The 19,329-nt window shown below is 41.0% G+C and overlaps 1 long non-coding RNA gene across 1 annotated transcript in view; it reads left to right on the forward strand.

Moving 5' to 3' along the window:
* The window catches only part of LOC307183871, a 59,122-nt gene that overhangs the window by 2,824 nt on the left and 36,969 nt on the right, over positions 1-19,329 (forward strand). The window contains exon 2 of the long non-coding RNA XR_013827629.1: positions 247-382. This is a non-coding gene — a long non-coding RNA (uncharacterized lncRNA). The remainder of the gene's footprint in view (positions 1-246; positions 383-19,329) is intronic.

The following is a 19,329-nucleotide window of genomic DNA, read 5'->3' on the forward strand; positions in this document are numbered from 1 at the left end:
GATGAATGGCTTGAGCTGATGGGCAGCATTTGGAATTGGTTTTGTTTTCTTAGAGAACTACAGTGTCATTTTTCTTCGTCCTATCCTGTCTCTGCTGATTCTGTCTAGGGGATGTCTTTTAATGTGAAAAATTGAGTAATAGCTTCATAAGAAGTCCAGAGAAAATGCCTCCTGGATCCCAACTTATCCTCAATTCACATAACCTGCTCCCTCAGAGTAATGGGCTTTTTTTCTTTATTCAATTAGACCTCAATTATGACCCAGGAAATCAGCCTCCGGACTAAATGGGAGTAAATAGCGGGTAAGAAGCAAACAAGACACATCACGCTTTTGCCTGGGACTTCTTTGGGTCAGTGGTTTCGTCTTTAAGAGTTCTGGTGAGGTAAGTTCTAAGTTTTCAGACTGCTCACTTGAGCTATAAATCAGAAGCTTCTGGTATCTTGTTGCTAGGACTCGAAATCGAGCACAGGTGAGGTTATAGCACGCACGTAGGGGCACATACACACACCAACCAGGGCTAAAGGGAACTAAAACAGGAAATACTAATTCTTAAAACACAATTAAATCCAAGCGTTAATGATCCTTTTGCAGGCATGAAATGGCAGTGTGCATAAAGTAGAAGTACAAGATCAAAACAACAGCACCAAGCTCCCCTTCACTCTCTTGCCCACATCGTTTCCCCCCAGCGCAGAGACCAAACAATCAGCTCCAGCTGTCTCCACTCAGAGGGGGCTTCTGGCACAATCTAGCTGATGATCAGAGTTATGGGTGGAACTATATATCAACAAACATGTATATTCTCCCCTATGTATTCTGATTCCTGGTCTAGGAGAATCTGTGTTTTGAAAAAGCTCCACCTATAGTGCAACGTACTAGCAAAAAAAACCCCAAAAAGAACCTGCAGCAAATTCTCTCTTCCACTGACACGTACTCTTTCCATCAGAAAAAGATTACAGGACCCGGAGCAAGCCTAGAACTGGCACAAGTCTGTTTTACTGAGGATTCTCAGCAGAGTCTCTGACTTTCTGATTAGCCTTAGGAATTAAGGCAAGTGAGTAAATCAGGTTTCCCCAACCTGAAGCATCTATTTTCTTGCTCCTCAAAGGAGCATTGGCATCACCCGCATGATTGGTAGCACTCACCCATTACTGAATCAGAATCTGCATTTTTTTTTTTTTTTTTTTTTTTTTTTGCGGTAGGTGGGCCTCTCACTGCTGTGGCCTCTCCCTCCGCGAAACACAGGCTCCGGACGCGCAGACCCAGTGGCCATGGCTCACGGGCCCAGCCGCTCCGCGGCACGTGGGATCCCCCCAGACCAGGGCACGAACCCGCGTCCCCTGCATCGGCAGGCGGACTCCCAACCACTGCACCACCAGGGAAGCCCAGAATCTGCATTTTAACAACAGCCCCACAGTATTTGTAGGCGCATTAAAGGTTAGGAAGCTCTGCTCTCTCTCTCTCCATCTTTGATAGCTTCCAAGTCGATTCTTATAAGTTAGTCCTAGTCATATCCTTCTGGGCTAGTGTCTTTTCCTGAAAATCTGTACAGTTCTGAGTCCCTCCAGGACCCTGCCCAATTCTTCAATCAAAAAAGGATGGAGCCTCAACCTTAAAGCTGAGCTGTTGCTTGGGGCCCTGCTGCCTGCCTGCAAAAATTCCTCATGCCAACATGGACCCCCTCCAAACTATCTCCAAGAGGATTATTTATAGCTGGGCCTCACTAGCCTTGCAGCAGGAACACGCTGTTAAATGTGCAGAACATTCAGAGGACAGCTATTTGTTTAAAATGCCATCTGTTAGATGCTCTCCCTTTTATGAAATACAAGACATAATCTCAAGTCATTCAAGAAAGACATGAAAATCGTGCTTTGCAACTCATAGTCCAATGCTAAGTAGTAGTCAGTTTATACATATATACAGTTCAGGATATAGAGAAATATAGCACCAAACATTATTAATGTTGATACTAAGTTAAAATTCTAAATGAAAAACATATTTGGTTAACAATTTCCTGTAAGAATTTACTCAAATAGTACTACTTAATCTATGGAGGAGTGAAGTACATATCCTTGAAATACTGATAATGGGTAAATATTAAGAAATTGAGGGAATTCCCTGGCGGTCCAGTGGTTAGAACTCCACGCTTCCACTGCAGGGTGCCCAGGTTCGATCCCTGGTGGAAGAACTAAGATCCCACAAGCCACGCGGTGCAACCAGAAAAAAAAAAAAAAATTGAAATTTGAGGTGTTAAAATTTGTCTGATTATATCTCTTGATTACATAATCAGCTCGGTTTCAAGTTTAATGAAAACGGGTTATCCGCCTGTCAATCAAATATTAACTGAGAACTTACTATATTCTGTTTCTGTTTGCTCTATGCGGAATGACAAGTTTTCACTTAACATTTACTAAAAACCTACTATGTGTAGGATATTGTGTACTCATGATATAAAGATGAGTAAAACAGTGTCCCTGCCCTCGAAGAGTTTACGACCTGCAAGAGCAAGGCATGTAAACAAAAGGAATGTGATCAAGTTCTGTGGAGCATTTGTGGGCTACAGGAACGCTCTCAAGGAGGAGGGTCAGTTCTGTCTTGGGGAGGCCACAGGTTTATAAAGGCAATACTCAAAGGATCTTTCAGGCAGAAGGGTTAGAACAGCAAAGGAATGGAAGCATGACACTGCCTGTTACATTCAGAGACCGGTGGGAAGTTCAATATGCTTGCAGTTCAGTTTTTTTTTCAAAATGACAACATAAAATGTTTCAGAAATTCATCATAAAATAAAAAGTAATTTTATGTACCACTGTTATTGTACAAAACTAATGTTGTACACTGGATCAAACATACAAATATAATAGATTTCATATTTTGCTAACCCTTCCTTAGATCACTCTTCCTTTTTAAGAAAGAGTACACTTGGACATATATACACTACTAAATGTAAAATCGATAGCTAGTGGGAAGCAGCCACATAGCTCAGGGAGATCAGCTCAGTACTTTGTGACCACATAGAGGGGTGGGATAGGGAGGGTGGGAGGGAGATGCAAGAGGGAAGAGATATGGGGAGATATATATATATATATGTATAGGTGATTCACTTTGTTATAAAGCAGAAACTAACGCACCATTGTAAAGCAGTTATAATCCAATAAAGATGTTAAAAAAAGACTATATAAAGATCTTCAACAAATCAGTATAAAAAAGTAGACAACTCAATAGAAAAATGAATAAAAGACTTTAACAGTCACTTCACAGAAGATAATACACAAATATAAAAAAGTTATTGGTCAATAAAAAGAAAGAATACGCTTAACATCCTTTTTTTTTCAAAACAAGTTTTTATTGAAGTATAGTTGATTTACAGTGTTGTGTTAGTTTCAGGTGCACAGCAAAGTGATTTAGTTATATATGTATTCGTTTTCAGATTCTTTTCTGTTATAGGTTATTATAAGATATTGAGTATAGTTTCCTGTACTCTACAGTAGGTCCTTGTTGTTTCTGTTTTATACGTAGTAGTGTGTATCTGTTAATCCCAGACTCCTAATTTATCCCTCCCCCTCCTTGCTCATTCTTAATTAACTGTGAGATGTTTGAAAGCTAGACCTTGGTATAGACAGGCATGCAGACACACAACGTAAGGCTTTACTGGGCAGGATAACAATAGTGACTACTTTCGTAGATAGAATGCCAGATTTCAGTCAGACTAAGCTCTCAACAATTCTTTTTACTTTGCTTTTACTTATGTTTTATGGAAATGTCAATTACAAAATTGTAAGGTCTAGCTTGGAATTTCGTTTTGTGAGGTGAGGCAGGCAGATGGCACTGGAGCCGTGGACAGGGGCTAGACCACCCATGTTAATGTTTTGGGACTTCTTCCTTTGGGTGAAGGAGAAGCCATCAAATATTTTTGAGCAGGGAAAAGTATCAGTTCCTGGGTTAAGCCCATTACGTAAGTTGATTCTACTCTCAAAACAACTCTATGGGATAGTATTATACCCATTTCCAGTTGAACAAACAGGTTCAGTGTTTCACAGCTAACACTTGGCAGAGTATGGACGCAAACACAGATCTGTTTGACTCTACAGTCTGTGTTTCTCTATCAAATAAAATATCCCTGATATGGATAAATTAACAAGCTAAGGGTCTACCATACATAAAGCAAATGGAAAGTAAAAGCCTCACACTCCCTGATCTTGACAGTAAGAGCAAGAGAAATTGGAGGTGGTAGGTGGTGATGGGAGTCTTTACATGTTGGAACAATCAATTCCACATAGTGTGGTACTGAAGTTGGAAAGTGAGGGCAGTTGGAGAGAGACAGGAACTTTTCCTTGTCTTCTATGTATACTATAACAATATTATGGGATGTCTATACCCCCAGAGAACTCTGTGAGCTGGTTACTTCTGGCTTTTGATATGCTAAAGGGGAAACAAAGGAATCCGTAAAATACCATCCCAAGCCTAGTTTATATGGTTATTATTCCTACTATAAAATTCTATAGTACATGTCTGGATCTAAAGAATGTGTTATTTCTACAAGCTTTCTTTCTGTAACCAAATCTTAATTTTCCTCTAGGCAAATGGATTCCTCGGGTGGATTAGGGCAAAGTTAATGTGCTCACAGAGGCACCAGAGAAAGCCTATTAATAATAAAATATCGCCCGCAGTTACATATCATGTGCAGTGTGTCTTTAAGAAGGATTGTGGAAAATGTTGAGTCTCCAGAATGACATAAATTTGCTTACAAATGTGATTTTTATCCAAATTCCAGTTACCCCTTGCCTGGGATAGAGCTGCAAATTTAGGAGTATTTGCAAATACCATGTCTTCCCATTAAAATGAAAATACCTCCACAGTCATCATATACTCAGGCACACTTTCTTTATATAATACATGGTACTGCCCATTCACCTCAGCCCAACTTTTATATGTATCCTTACTCTGCAGATAATCTCATATTTCACAAGGCTATATGTACATATATACCCATTCAGTCTCCATCTAAGTCCATGTCCAAACCCAGCAAGAAATATTTTTAATCTATCTTGCTCATTGTCTTTATTTGATATTCAGATAAAGTAAATATGAACAATTCTAATGTGATTGGTATGTTTGAGCTTGAAATCACCGCTTTCTTCGTCTCATCAATGGATCTGAATGATTTTCACTCATGAGCTGTTAATGAAAATTTCTGGCCCGTTTATTCATAAGACTTTCTACTTAAACAGTCCCAAATCTGTACCTGTTTGATTTACTTAGGAACAAGAGCCCATACATTCATTTCCTGTTCTGCTGCCAAAGTTAACCTCCTGGAGTTTTTAAAACTGTGAGTCTCTACAGAGTGACAACACAAGGGCAGAACATAAAAAAGAAAGAAGGGTTCTGCTTCTCCTCCCCCATTATTAACTGTCGGCACCAAAGATAGTCCAGACTCGGGATTGATGTTGGCCCATGGGGATTTCTCATGTGTGTGTGTGTGCAAGGTGATAAGTGCAAAAAAAGTCCAGAGTTGGAAAGTGCACATTGAAATTAGGAAAAGGGGAAAAGAATATGCACCCAACAAAATGTGCAGTCATTAGGAGACGTGCCGTAACTTTCGCCCGTGCTGCCGGCTCTGGCTGAGCCTCAGTCTAGGTAAATAGCGCCCAGCACTGTGAAGCATTAGGTTTTTAGAAGTGAAGTTAAACTGATAAATTAGACCTCATTTATTGAACAGCAGTTAGAGCCGATTGCCTAGGGAGTCCTTTGACACCTTTGAAGACCGTGCTAACTTAATTGGTGATAGTTTGGGGGCTGAAGGAAACATTTAAGCCAGGAGCAGCAGGACACCGTGCCGCATGAAAATGGAGAAGACAAGCATTCTCCCTGACAAGGGGAGTCATCTATAGATTTTTGTGTCCATTGTTTTCGCTTATTTGTGTGTGTGCTTTACTCAGTCAATCAAATATAATTGACACCACTGGGTTCTGTTGTTTTGTAGATGACAGGAGCTAATGCAAGGGAAAAAAGCTGCAAGTAAACTTCCCCCTGAAAGGCTGTGAAAAGGTTTTTCCACAGGGCCCGTGACATTTTTTGCTCAATTGTATTAATTGATGTAGTGACAAGGCACTTGAAAAGATGATGGATACTGATCACTACACCCTTTTTTAAGGTTGGGCTGTATCTCGCTATTAGCATAAGCACTTGTTTGTACGAGGAGTGGAGAGCAGCCAGATAGAACAAAAGAAGAAATAAGGCAGCAGCTTACCCGCCATATGCACCTGAGAGGGGAGGGCATTGGTCGGTTACATAAGGGTACCAAGGCCACACTGGAGATGGGCATTTAGTTCAAAGACGTTGAACTTCACATCTACTCCCCTAGACCTGTGGTCTTTAAAGAGGTTCTGCCCCAGTTTTTTAATCATTTGCTCAGAGCTACAAATGATTTCTCAGAGTTTTCTTAATGTCCTAACTGCTTAAGCGCCAGGACAAAAGACTGAGGGAAGGCTACTGGTGCTGGGGCTAGGGTGATTCAGACTAGGGGAGCTAGAGGTTTGGGGATGCTCATTTCTCAGTCAGAGTCAGTGGCAGTGATGTGTTAGAGGAAGCCACACGGCTTAGCAAGACAGTGCCAGGGCTGAAATGACTTTGACTACTCATGGATAGAGCTATTCAAAGAAGACCTTGAATACTTAAAAGGGGAGGATAGAGGAAGGAGTCCATTTTTTGTCTGCTCAAGTCTCCCGACGCTTGCAAGAATAAAATCTGTGGTCACTTGAGGTATCCACAGTTGTGCCATAGCATCTTGAGTCTTCTTTGGATCATCTCTAATGTTTAAATCACCTTGAGTTGTTTGCATTTATCCTAAATTCACAGTGCAAATGTGTTTTCAATCACACTAAGAAAACTCCTTTAATTAAAAGCATTTAATGTCATTAGTTTATGAAGTTCACTCATCGAGTGCTGTCCATAATTTCTATTGTTTGGCATTTAAATTCTGAATTGCATCATTCAATATTAGGAAATGTTGAGGGAGGGCTGGAGTAAAGATTAAAGAAAAATGTCCATTATCCAAATCCTCCAGGGAAAAATCAGTAGCTAAATGCACAGTTCAAGGAAGGTGAAAGCCCAGACTTGATTTTGTTCCATAAATAGCTCAAGAAAGCACTTTATAAACCTCATCACAGAAGAATTTCCACAATACATCCTGAGCAAATAGTGAAACTCCATTTTCCAGAACAAATTCATCTACCCATACTATACTTTTCGGCATCAGTAGATAGTCATGGCAAGTATACAGGAGAAATCTTTAGAAGGTCTAGTCACTGGGTATCTCATGCTCTTAGAGAAAATCCTCAATTCATTCACTCAATACATATTTATTGAGCACCTGCTATGTTGCAGACAATGGAGATGTAACAATGAGAAAAAAAATGGCATCTCTGCCCTCCTGGGTTATTTAGTCTAATATGAGAGACAGGCATTAATCAGATGATAAACCCAAATAAATGTGGAATATAGCACATGCTCTGAATGAGAGATAAATGGGACTGTTAGGTTTATAACTAAAAGTTCAGGGAAGTCTTCACTAAGGAAGTAATGACTGAACTGAGATCTGAAAAACTGAGTTACTGACACACGAAGGGCAGGGAGGGCAGAGAGGAAAGGGAGAACAAGTCAGTCATCTATCTGCACATGGCAAGAGGGACTAATGCAGTTCTAGGAACTCCAATAAGCCAGAGTGGCTGATACACAGAGAGCAGCCCGGAGCATGGGAGGAGGTGAGCTCCAGGTGGGTTAGATGGGGCTACGACGACCTGCGACAAACAGCTTTAAAATCCAGATACCACGCAGGTATACTGTCCTCCTCCACCAAACTCACCTCCTTATTAACCTTTTGCCATTTTTATTTTTGAGATCTCAGACTAGTGGTAATAGGTTATCAAAATAGTGGCAAAAGTCTGGTGACTGCCTCTTGCACAGATTCCTAAAATCTCTTGCTGCAGTAAGAGGCAGAGCAAGTAAATAGGGTGAGAGGAGCTGGGTAGGCTCTCTGTGGCTATGAGAAGCCTGGATAGTCATGTATCAGCTCTTCCTATTTATGTCTGGAGTTAAATGAATGTTTGTTATTGGACAGCATTGACTCTCTGCACCAACTTCAACTTGGAGAAAGATTCAGATGATTTGACAATGAAGGAATTTGCTGGAGCAGTGGGATTATACTGCAGTAACACGGAGCCATCTTGGATTGTGTGCACAATACCATTAGAGAGCAAAATACTTTTTTTAAGTGATGTAAAAATTAGATTTTTTAAAAGTTCTTGCTACCACAGTCTTTCTAGAGAGGGTCCATTGGCAAAGGAACAAGCCTTGGCCATCACTCATTGCTGGCACCTTGGCTGTGGCAACAGCAGTGACAGAAAAGCAGATTCGGTGGACGGTCCAAGGACCTTGTAGAGAAGATGCTCGTTAGCACCAGCAGCCCCTTGCCCACTTTCACCTCTGAATTCTTACAGAAGAGCAAAACGTAAAGACATCAAAGTGTCTCTGACTTACAATTAGATACTGGAACAAAACTGAATATGAATTTAATCCTCATGGTAGAGATGCTTCTGGCACAAGGAACCATGTCTGCCCTTGAGAGAGAGCATGCTGAGCTGGGCCTGAGCTCCTACACACCCTCCAACTGGTGAGCACAGAACTGACACTTCACAAGTCCCCTTGATAAGACATTTTAAAAGACTCAATTATCAGAATCCAGCATCAACAGAGATTAAATCTACACTATACTTTTGGCAAAAAACCCCACATGGTTTTATATATGATTGGTCAAGTGTCCTTTGTTCCCCTATACACACACACACACACACACACCCCACCTTACACTCCACTAGGGTGTTCTCCTGAAGCCACCAATTACAGGGAAGGCCTGTCTTGTCCACTACCCACATTATGCTCTCATTCTCTTCTTCACACATTGACATGTGTTTTTCCTCTGCCTGGAATGGCTTCACCCATATCTTCCTGCTCAATTAGAGCCTGCATGGATGCTAAGGTCCACCCCAAATCCCTTTCTCTTTGGTATGTCCTTTTACTACCACAGCTGACTCTTTTCTCCTTTCTAGTCAGAATTGTGGTTTAGTGTGTTCATTTGACCTCCCCAACGAGATTGTAAGTATACACATGAATAGCAAATTGTTATCTATTGCTGTGTAACAAATCACCCCCAAATTTAGTGACTTAAACAACAACCATTTACCATTGTTCACAAGTCTGCAGGTCAGGGGAATGGTTCTGCTGATCTGAGCCAGGCTAGGCTGATCTCAGCTGGACTCAGAACAGTCTATTGTGGGATAGGCAGATGGATCTGATGATATTAGCCGGGCTCTCTCACATCTCTGTGGCCCTGGTTGGAACAACTGGCTGCTTGGTCTCTGGCATGAGGGCTGTCAAGCTCTAGCAAGGCTGGAGGGCTTATTCACCTGGTGAAGGCGGGAGTCCTAAGAGAACAAGGCCTGGGCGTGGCTTGGACCCTGTCACTTCTCCTTCATGCTGTTGGCCACATATGTGTACATACATGTATATAAAATGGACACAGATAATAAATAGGTATAACATCAAGGCAGTTATGTCAATTTCAACTTCCCTCAGGTATGGCTGTTGGGAAATGCTGTGAGTCCCCTTCTGTCTCTAGTTTTTACCCAGATCATCTGCCGTCCTCTTCTCTGTTTCAGGCCAGCCCATGATGTGCTGATTCTTGTTAAGTCACATCAAAATAGTCACTTCCTTATAACAACTAAAATTTCTATACCTTTCTATTTGTTATTAATCAACGTTCAGACTCTATTATGAAGTCTTCATCTAATTAGCCGTGACTCCTCACTACTGCTATAAAAATCACGCTAATCCATAAAGGGGGAGAAAAATCAGAATCGTGGCTCCTCTGAGGTTCTGCAGATATGCCTGTCCCAGGTCCCTGCACATGCCAAAAGCCATCCATTTATCAGTTTCCGCATAGCTTGTCACAAAATAATAAATATTTATGGTCTGGATGCTGTGCGAAGGTGCTCTACCCATCAGGGGTTGGTTCTTTACTTGCTGGGTACCCTGTCCCTCAAATACCCCTCTCCGCTTCCCCTCCTTCCAGCATCATGGCTGAAGTTGCCCACTTGTTGTTTCATTGGCTTTTGCTGCACACTCCTTAATTCCTGTGTACGTGCTGGCAGGAATTGTGTTTTATGCATCCCTTTTGTCCAGTGCTGTGAGATAATTTGGATTCTCAATAAGTTTATGATTCATCTACCACCAAATCTAAATCTTTGGCAAAGAAACAAGCTGGGAATCTCCTCTAAGCCAGGGAGAACCAACCAGTTTGAAATCATTATTTCAAAACAAATTTTGTAGGTGGAGGGGGCTGAGAGCCTGAGCTTTGGAGTCTAGTTTCTTCCCATTTTTCAGTTGTTGTAGACATCAGAAGTGCAATGTTGAGCAGCACGCATGCTCCCTGTCCACAAAGAGCTTATTCTAAAGGAGGGAAACAGATACATACAAAAAAGTCAACTAAAAATTCTATGGAGAACATCAAAGTGGGTGATGTGAGGGACACTGCCTGGAGGCCGTTCTAGGCTGTGTGTCAGAAAAGGCTTCACTAAGGACGTAACATTTAATCTGAGACCTGAATCGTGGAACCAGCTATGCAAAGAGCTGTGAAAAGCACATTTCATAAAGAAACAACCACTTTTGTGAAGGCGCTACTGTAGATACAGTTTCAGAGTGTTTGAGGAACAGCAGTAAAGCCAGGATTGCATGTACATGATGGCTGGTGCATCAGGTCAGGTAATCCAGGAAGTAGATCCAAGACCAAAGTAGAAATGCAAGAAATTTATTGGTAAAATGCCTGTGAAATATAGAGGGGAGAAGAAGCAGGTAAAGGCTGTGAGATCTCTAGGTCATGACAGCTGGGAACGGAGAGGCAGAAGGAAGGAGGATTAGGTACCAAGAGCCTCAGCTTACAGTGCAGCTCTGAGGAAGTTCCAGCCAGGCCACAGGGAGCCGGAATAAATATTGCTCATCGGAAGGGTTCCATTTTGGACAGAAATGTCCCAGCTCTAGTGCTCTGGCTGTGTTGAGTCATTAGCTGAGAGCAGCATGAGGAAAGCATGGCCTCAGCCTGACTGCTGTGGCAGCTGGAGACTCCTCCCAGAAGGTTCCCTCTGGGAGGGAGACCTGAGCAGCCCACCTCTATGGCTTACGCAGTGGCTTCAGAACTTCTTGTAAATGAGACTCAGGATGCCAATCTACTGGGAAGAGGGGACCTTAAATACACGTCATATATTACTTTACCTCAGTGTTTCCCAACTGAGGGCAGTTTTGCCCCCTGGGGGACATTTGGCAATGTCTGGAGACATTTTTGACAGTCATATCTTGGGGCGGTAGGGGCATCCAGCAAGCAGGGGCCAAATATGCTGCTAAATGTCCTCCAATGCACAGGACAGCCCTCTCCAATGAAGAATCACCTAGTTTAAAACACCAATAATGCTCAGGGTGAGGGCAACCTGCTTTATAACTAACTGAAAAAAATATCCACCACATTTGTAAAAGAATGCAAGGTGGTGAGCGCGGGGAAGCTGATACACGTGGGACACATTGTGGCACGTCGGAGAGCACTGTGAACTCCAAATTCCACCTTCAGATCCTGCTCATTTCCTACTTCAGTGTGTATAGTCTATGAAACAAATCACACACACGTATTGCAAAGACGGTATGAAGACAGGATGCCACATGCACCCAGGAGTCCTGCTTCATCTACCAGCTGTTGGTAACTAAGTAACAAATATCGTTCTCATGGCAGGGTTGAGGAATGATGATCTTTTTGGTCAGAAGAGAAGAAAGTGGCCCCAAACTGTACATTTTTAAGTAACACATGCAGTGTTCCTCATTGAGTTACCATTCTAATTGAAAACATAATTGCTTAACAAGTTTTAGTTATGGGTGGGGATAACAAAACCCCCCATTTCCTTTCCTATAAAGGAGCCCAAACAGTGTCTCCTTTATTCCGTTTCTCCAGGGTGAAACTGTAGCTATGAAAATGTACTCTGTTCAGTCCACTGACAGAACACACTCACGGCCAAGAGTGGAGTTTCTCAGAGAAGATATGAGAATGAGAGTCTTGGAAATAATTTCTTTGAAAATATGAAAGTAGCCCAGAACATGAGATCACTCTTGGCAGCCTAAAAAAAGGAATAAAATTGACTATTGTGCTCATAATGTGCAAAACCAGGATCAGCCTTCCAAGAGCTCAGCTGAAGGTTGCAGGAAGAAATCAGGTACAGAGAAATTTTCAAAAGAAAAAAGAAAGAAAAGGAAAGAAAAACCTGTTCAATCCCCTGCCTCTGGCCTGCACTGATGCCCACACTCTCCAGAAGGAACAGTGGATTAGACTGAGGCAAAGCAATTTCCCGGCCAGTAAATAGTTCTGGGGAAAGATGAGTTGGAAAGGATCAACTGAACTGAAGGTGGAGGTTGTCTGTGCATTTTCAAGTGTCTGTTTCACCCTTGTTCCACTTTATTGTAAATAATTATCAAGTGACAGGAAAGTTGTGTACAAGTATCTAAGAGAATGAATCAGGAGAGTCAGCAGAGTTACAAGATGACCCTTCTTGGTTTGTGAAATTGTTTGAGAAGCAGGTATGGCCTTATACTTCACATAGAAAGTAAAGGTTCAACTCAGCTATTATAATCGATAATAAAATTATAGAATGTCTCTCTCCTCTCTAGCTAATGTAGGCTTTACTTAACAAGAAAAAAAACAGAATCAGTTTCCAATAGGAACCTGGCTTCCATGCGTGGCAGAGATCCAGGGTACAGAGCCTCTTGGTTTGAGCTTCTTATATTATGTAAAGAAATTCACAGACAGGAGGGTATACATGGCGTCTGTAGGGGAGGTGGGGTAATCAGACCAAACTAAGGGTTTTTCAACCTATTTGTGTCACTTAAATCTTTAGAAGATTCAAGAAGAGGATTTGCCTTCTCTTTTTTAAGTTCATGGGAGAAACAGACCAATTTTGGAAGCCGGAAAATGTGGACACCATTGTGCTACTGACACCATAGCCTTGACAAGTTAAGCCCAACATCGCTGAGCCTCAGATTTCTGTGTACCTGCCTGTCTTACCTCACTTAACAGGAAATAAATTCAATAAAAGAGATAAAATCCCTTTGGCTCTTTGAAAAGCAAGATGCCATGGAAGGAAGACTTTTTAGATAATTTCCTCTACTGCGATGGGCTTAGGTCTGGGAGATAGAAGCAAACGCTGCCAGTCCCCCCATTGTGCATTCACTGGAATTCACTTCCCAAGGCTTCCCATTTTGACTGTTCCCGTTGATCAGAAAACGTAGAGTGCAAATGTGTGTTCTTAGATGCAGCAGAAATAAACATCCACAAGCTTCAGAAACACGCATGAGGAGGCTTCAGCTTGCATGATTCACTACAGCTTTTGACACTTTTCACAAATCAAGTTTGATTGGGTTTCTCATTGAAGCGATCTGACAGCCTAACCAGGAGGCCTCCTGGGGCTGTTCTTGTTTTGTTTTTTTTTTCCTTCCTCAGTAATAGATAAAAAACAAGCCCAGTCAGTTGGAAGTGGTCGTATCCAAACTTTGTTTTCTTTTTTATTTATTGTCATGCGTTTGCTTCTTTAACCCACTCTATTGATCTTGAATGGGAGGAAGAGGGGGTTGGATGGAAGACAAGCATTGCTCAGAGTCAGGCATCTGTGGTTTGGTCCTGAGGGAAAGAAATAAATAGTCCCAGCCTAGAAGAAAGGTTGGGGCGGGGAGGGGGAAGGAGAAAAAAAACAGAAGATTGACTGGCTTGCAAGGGATCCCAGTGGATTCCTGCTTACACCAGAGCATCATTTAAGCCTATGTTCTTCCATCTACCTTGTTTGCAGTAAATAGCTGCCCATTATATCAGGTCAGGCAAGTGCCGGGGCGTCACAGCTCAGTGGCCGTGATCTGCCCACAGAGCAGCAAGAAAGGTCCCCCAGAGAGCGCTTGTGTGTGTCAAGTTCTGGAGCTGTCAAGGTTCTAAGCGACAGCTTATCTTGAGGGTTTAAAACATGCAAGATGTCCCTGCTTGCTTCTCTCCTCCCCCACCCACCACTCTCGCTCTTCTTCCGTCCCCTACTCCATTACCCCCTCCTCCCCAGTACTTTTCCCTCTTGACAATCTGCTTGAAAGAAGACAGATGCTGGAACAGTTTTCCTTAAGTCGGCTCTAATTCCATAAGGTGCAATCCACCAAATGCAACTCTGTCCATCTTTTGAAAAAGCTAAGATCCTGAGGCAGCCCCATTTATTATTTGTCTTGACACTAACACAAATATTTTCAGATGGGTTAGAGTCTGTCACTTTACTATCCTTATGTTCTTTGCCCTCAATAAATAAGACACATTAAAGTTCTTAAAGGCAAACAAAGAACTGTATCCTGGGTACCATTTGTCCTGCAGTTGCCACGTTTAATTGAACATTTTATAGCACTCTAATGCCATGTCAGGTTCTTAATGCGACATGTGTTCCTCTCTTACATTATCAGCGGCTAAGAACATCACAGACTCTTCCTTGAATTCATGTGTATGAGAAGTAAGATTTATTCTGTGCACTTCACTGAATCATTTATGAGTTGCCTTATCTCACCCAGGCAATTTTATAACTCGTAAATGGCCCCTCTGGTCTGCTGTCTGAATTTTGTTTACTGTAAAATCCCAAAATAGTATGACTATTTTCAAGATAGCAAGCTAAATTTTGCTGCAATATAGAATTACCCTATATCTGTCCTTTACTTTGCCATTTATTTGTCCCAGATATAGGGCATGGAACCAAATGGGGGGCGGTACTAATGTCTCGAATTTTGGGGTATGTGGTCCTATGGTATAAAGGTAAGAGCCGATGTCTGTTAAATCTCAGAAAGTGTTTATAGTGTTAAGCAATTATCTCTACAGAATCTGCCCCAGTCAGAGCTGAACCGCGCAGAACCTCCAGCTGCTTACATTCTGACAAAAATCAGCCTTGCCTCAGGAAGAATCAATATCAAAAAAGTTAGTTAAACCAGTAAGGGATTAACTACGTTTTAAAAAGAGAAAAGAATACATGAATGGTAAAGGTGGGTAATAAAAGGAGAACTGTAGGACGTTGTGCTTGGTTGTGTCGTTTTCAATGAGGGAAAACCTCATGAAGTAGTTGGATGAGCACTGAGTCCTTAAACCAATGGTTTACTGAATCCTTGCAATGGACAAAATTCCCTGCTCCACACAGAGAGCTGTGAGTGGTCAGACAGACAGCATAACTCTATTCCAGCGCAGACAATGGACAAAATAATTTAAACATATTTCAGAGATGGCTTATACAGACAGTGCAGTTTTTAGCAGCCCATGGCCGTAGTGTAAGGAGACTAAGTACCCTAAATTCCCTAAGTAGTCTGGGTTTTTCCATGTATTCTGGCAATAAATGCAACTTAATGTTTATTTCTGATGTCTATTCATTTCAGAATGACCTCCTTCGCTTTTAGAAGCTCCATGTAATCTATAAAATGTATGAAATAGTCTTTGCTTTGAACCAAAAGCATGTCTTTAACTTTTCAAAAATTACCTTTAAAATTCAATTATAAACACAGCATTGGAAATGATTTTTTAATGTTTTTCATGGGAGGCAGTGCAGCACAGTGAATTGGATCTGGATTTCATAGCTGTCTCTTGTCATTTTCCTCTTGAGACTCAGTTTACTCATCTATAAAATGGAAATAATCAGATTGCTATTGTAAGCCAGTTATAAAGATTGCATATGAGGTGTCTAACCCAGTACCTAGAACATTCATAGGCACTAAATAGATGCCTACTGTTATTTTTGTTGTTTTCACTATTATTAGATTCATGTAAGTTTGATTTGTGAAACCCCAGAATAGACTGTGTATAAAATGTTGACAGACAATTTCTCACTGTCTTTTTCTTTAACATTCCATCATAGATCATGGTAGTAGCAGAATAAGGGTGGAGCAGTTGACTACATTCATTTATTATTTCCACCAATGTATATTGAGTGTCTACCATGTACAAGCATTTTGAGAAATGACAAGAGAGATGGCAAATACTCCAGCTAAATAGTCATGAGAGTTAGAGTTACAACTGAAAACTTCAGTCCTCAAGTTCATATGAAATCTCCTGATAGGTGTTCAAAGGGGTGGGGAAGTTCTGGATTCTATCCATCTTGGGAAATCCACTAAATCAGATAATTCAGACTTTTTGGTCCAAAAACTCACACCATTCCTGTAGATTTATCTAAATTTCTTTAAATTTCCACCAATACCATCTTTTTTAAAAATTGAAATATAGTTGATTTACAATGTGTGTTAGTTTCAGATATACAGCAAAGTGATTCAGTTGTGTGTGTGTATATATATACTTTTCCTTTATAGGTTATTAGGTTATTACAAGATATTGAGTATAGTTCCCTGTGCTCTACAGTAGGTCCTTGTTTTTCATCTGTTTTATATATAGTGTGTGTATCCGTTAATCCCAAACTCTTAATTTAGCCCTCTCCCCCTTTCCCTTTGGTAAGCATAAGTTTGTTTTCAATGTCTGTGTATAGTTCCCTGTGCTCTACAGTAGGTCCTTGTTTTTCATCTGTTTTATATATAGTGTGTGTATCCGTTAATCCCAAACTCTTAATTTAGCCCTCTCCCCCTTTCCCTTTGGTAAGCATAAGTTTGTTTTCAATGTCTGTGAGTCTGTTTCTGTTTCATAAATAAGTTCATGTGTATCATATTTTAGATTCCACATATAAGTGATATTGTATGATATTTGTCTATCTTTCTTACTTAGTATGATAATCTCTAGGTCCATCCATGTTGCTACAAACGGCATTGTTTCATTCTTTTTTATGGCTGAGTAATATTCCATTGTACGTACCATATATATATATATATATATATATATATATATATATAAAATACACACATCACATCTTCTTTATCCAGTCATCTGTCAATGGACACTTAAGTTGTTTCCATGTCTTGGCTATGGTAAATAGTTCTGCTATGAACATTGGGGTACATATATCTTTTCAAATTAGACTTTTCATCTTTTCTGGGTATATGCCCAAGAGTGAGATTGTTGGATCATATGATAACTCTATTTTTAGTTTTTTAAGGAACCTCCATATTGTTCTCCATAATGGCTGCATCAATTCACATTCCTACTAAAGGGGTGAGAGGGTTCCCTTTTCTCCACACCTTCTGCAGCATTTATTATTTGTAGACTTTTTGGTGATGGCCATTCTGACCAGTGTGAGGTGATGCCTCTTTGTAATTTTGATTTGCATTTCTCTAATAATTAGCGACGTTGAGTGTCTTTTCATGTGCCTGTTGGCCATCTGTATGTCTTCTTTGGAAAACTGTCTATTTAGGTCTTCTCATTTTTTGATTAGATTGTTTGTTTTCTTGATATTGAGTTGTATGAGCTGTTTGTATATTTTGGAAATTAAGCCCTTGTCAGTTGCATCATTTGCAAACATTTTTTCCCATTCTGTAGATTGTCTTTTCATTTTGTTGTTGGTTTTCTTTGCTAGGCAAAAGCTTATAAGTTTGATTAGATCCCCTTTGTTTATTTTTGCTTTTATTTTTTTTTCACCTTCACCAATACCATCTATATTTATTTATTTATTTATTTATTTATTTATTTAGCTGCATCGGGTCTTAGTTGCAGCATGCGGGATCTTTGTTGTGGCATGCAGGCTCTTTGTTGCAGCATGCAGGCTTCTCTCTAGTTGTGGCGTGCGGGCTCCAGAACGCACGGGCTCAGTAGTTGCTGCACCTGGGCTTAGTTGCCCCACGGCATGTGGGATCTTAGTTCCCTGACCAGGGATCAAACTCGCGTCCCCTACATCGGAAGGAGGATTCTTAACCACTGGACCACCAGGGAGGTGCTAATACCATTAATATAAAAATAATTTTATATTATTTTTAATTGAATTCATCATAAAGGAAGGCTGACAGACCCCTTCTTATCTCTCGATCCTTTCCAGTCATTGTAGCAACCCCTGTTATTAAAATATTTTTTATGGATTGGCAATTAATATCATGCCTATAATAAATCTTTCCATTTCCTCAAGATGTAAATGTGAGAAACATCAAAGAAATTCACTTATAAAAGCCTATTTTCGGGCTTCCCTCGTGGCGCAGTGGTTGAGAGTCCGCCGGCCGATGCAGGGGACACGGGTTCGTGCCCCGGTCTGGGAAGATCCCCACATGCCGCGGAGCGGCTGGGCCCGTGAGCCATGGCCACTGAGCCTGCGCGTCCGGAGCCTGTGCTCCGCAATGGGAGAGGCCACAACAGTGAGAGGCCCACGTACCTCAAAAAAAAAAAACAACAAAAAACCCTATTTTCATTCAGTTAAGGTAAGGAAAATTTATCATGGGTTGCTATTTGCCATGTTTCACATGGGCATAAATGAATTTGGTTTCAATCAAGGTATCAACTCTGTCCTAATAGTTTTGACTGGACTGAACATAAGCCTCTTGGCTTGAGAAGATGCAGTTCTACAAGTATGCTTAGGGAAAGAAGAATTTACAAAAATAAGTTAGATACCTAGACACATTTCATGTTTGGTTTTGAACATATTTAAGCAGGGTACATAGGAGGTAGGACGTTTATGATTTTAATGGGTGACTTTTGTCCCACTTTAACAGTCTGTTCTTACCTGAGAAAGAACAAGAGGAGATAGATACCCACCACCACTCTCCTGGGCACCTATTTGTTTCTCAAAGACTTCAGCTTGGTCACTCCACCCCAAGCTGCTGCGTAAGGGATCTTGAGGTGTGCTCAAGCATCTGGCTGTCTAGGGGCCTTGCCTTCTTTGTAATACGCTGGATTATTCACAGGCTAGCTGTATATCATTTCTCTAAAAGGCCTCCTCTCTTGGCTCACTTATTACAGGACGTAGCACCATGGAGAAGTTTAATTTTTCTTTTAGCCATAGGATCTGGGTAAAGTGTAAAAGTGAAGTTGTTCCAAAGGAAGTACAAAGCAGGTTACCTCAGTACCCCCGTATCCCAGGTGGCAAAGTGGGTTGCCAGCGGGAGAGAGCATATTGGTACAATCCCTTGTAAAATAATTTGGTGTTACTTTCTTATCATTCAATGTCTGCATGACTCAGGTATATACCCAATTCCACTCCCAGGTATACACCATGGAGACTTTGTTGCCTTTGTGCACCGAAAGAACTGTATAAGAAACACCTTCGCAGCACTATTTGTAATAACAAAAACTGAGAACTCTCCATGTGTCTGACAGGAGAATGAATA

Source organism: Stenella coeruleoalba (assembly GCF_951394435.1).
Source record: "Stenella coeruleoalba genome assembly, chromosome: 3".
In the NCBI taxonomy this organism is placed as follows: domain Eukaryota; kingdom Metazoa; phylum Chordata; class Mammalia; order Artiodactyla; family Delphinidae; genus Stenella; species Stenella coeruleoalba.